The sequence below is a fragment of the Fistularia commersonii genome, chromosome 27 (assembly GCF_037954325.1).
Source record: "Fistularia commersonii isolate RoL2024-O1a breed Wild chromosome 27, RoL_Fcom_v1.0, whole genome shotgun sequence".
In the NCBI taxonomy this organism is placed as follows: domain Eukaryota; kingdom Metazoa; phylum Chordata; class Actinopteri; order Syngnathiformes; family Fistulariidae; genus Fistularia; species Fistularia commersonii.
In genome coordinates, this window is record NC_141310.1 from 13,197,501 (window position 1) to 13,199,455 (window position 1,955).

General features: G+C 50.5%; 1 long non-coding RNA gene across 1 annotated transcript in view; it reads left to right on the plus strand.

The window, feature by feature from the left end:
- The window catches only part of LOC147218073 (uncharacterized), an 8,706-nt gene extending 7,478 nt beyond the window's left edge, over positions 1-1,228 (plus strand). Inside the window, exon 3 of the long non-coding RNA XR_015108881.1 lies at positions 992-1,228. This is a non-coding gene — a long non-coding RNA (uncharacterized LOC147218073). The remainder of the gene's footprint in view (positions 1-991) is intronic.
- Positions 1,229-1,955: the final 727 nt, after the last annotated feature.

Consider the following 1,955-nt stretch of genomic DNA (forward strand, 5'->3'; position numbering starts at 1 on the left):
GTCACTCCCTCATTCACGTCCCACGCGGGACAGACGTTTTTTACGCCGTCTGCACTATTTTTTCTTGTTTTTTCTAAACGGGCCAACGAATCGATAGGGGATTACTTGCACAAAAAAAAAAAACAAAAAAACAAACCTGGATTGAAACCGGCAGCGATTCTTGGCGTTTTTTAGGAGAACGTTATTGTTTCCCCAGGTCTCTCCCATGTAACTCGGAGGTTGCGGTCGCTCGTCGGATCTGCATAATGCAGCTCGAACTCTGGTCGACCTCCACATCTTCTGCTCCCCAGCTCTATCGGTCAAGGGCGTTTCACGGGTTCCCACGCCGCCCCCCCTTCGAACTCCCTCCAGGACCCAGAGGACCCCCCCTGGAGGAGGACGGGGGGGTTAAAAGCAGCGGCGGGCCCTGCCGGCGCTGTCTAATGGCGTTATTTCAACTCCTTCTAATGTACTCCAGACGCATGACTGGCCTGTGGCAGCCTTTCAACGCTCCCTCTGGCCCGCCGAGCCCTTTTAGACCCGAAGAGCACGAATTTCTACTCCCGTCTTCCCCGTCGGCTCGGACGGCACCTTAAATGGCAGCGTTTCGTCGTTACGCCGTGTTTTTCGTTGGAGGGGTTTGTTTTTGTTTAGATGTTTATTAGGAAAAGTGTACAAATACATGAAGCACAGAGGCAGAGATGTTTGAACCAGATGATAGCTCATAGCTAATTTCCATCTGTAGCCGCGGCGACCGGCACCTGCTTCGGCAGATTCGTGAATTTGGCGATCAAAAAAAAGAAAAAATGATGGGAGGCGGAAGCTTCTGTCTGGATCAACAGTTTAGCAAAAAAAAAAAAAAAAAAAAAAAACGCTAGCGCTGCTAAAAGCGCCGGGAAGGAAAATGAAGGTGGATTCCTTTTACGGTTGGCGCTGGTTGAGGGAAAAGGACGTCCGTTTATCAAAAAAAAAAAAAAAAAATCCTCCAAATGTGCCTTTTTTCCTGTTATAGATCTTTGGAGAATCCCATTTCGGAGGTCAGTCGTCAGGTTGACCTCTTCCCTCCGACGTCCCGGCAACATCCTCCACTTGTTGTTGTTGTTGTTGTTGTTGCTCGTCCTCCAACCCGTTTTATGGAATTATTGAGCGGCGCTGAGAAAAGCAGGCGTTGAGCCGCCGCCGTCCGCCTCCTCCAGACGCCTGGGATTTCGGCGGCGGTTTGCAGCAAATCGTGGCGGGGGAACCAGACGGCGCCGCCAGGACATGAATTCCAATGCGACGCCCAAGGAGCCCTCCTGCGGGCCGGCCTACCAGACATATTAGAACTCCAAGAGTTGCATGTAGACTCCTTCACTCCACAGAAGCAGTGACAATGCTGGAACTGGACGTCGTGAGAGAGGATATGAAGGTAGTTGGTGGGACTGAGGAGGATCCAGAGAAGTGGGTTGGATGGAGAAGGTGGATTGGCTGTGGAGACACCTGAAGGGAAAAGCCAAAGGAGAAGAAGAATTTGTCACAGGGGTGCAGGACATGTATGACCGAGACAAAGTGATGACTGAGATGGTTCAGACATGAACACTCCTCTGTTCATGTCCGAACCATGGTGAAGATCTGGGTAGAAGGTTGCTGAAGGTGGAGCTGCCAGGCAGGAGGTCTAGAGGAAGACCAAAGAGAAGATGGATGGACTTTGTGAGAGAGGATATGAAGGTAGCTGGTGTGAGAGAGGAGGATCCAGAGAAGTGGGTTAGATGGAGAAGGTGGAGTTGCTGTGAAGACCCCTGAGGGGAAAAGCCAAAGGAGAAGAAGAAGAAGCTTTTTTACACTTCATCTCCTCATCTTGGGCGTACATGTCCTGCACCCCTGTGACAAATTCTTCTTTTTCTTTGGGATTTTCTCTTCAGGGTCTCCACAGTGAACCCACCTTCTCCATCTAATCCTATTCTCTGGATCCTCCTCTCTCACACCAACTACCTTCA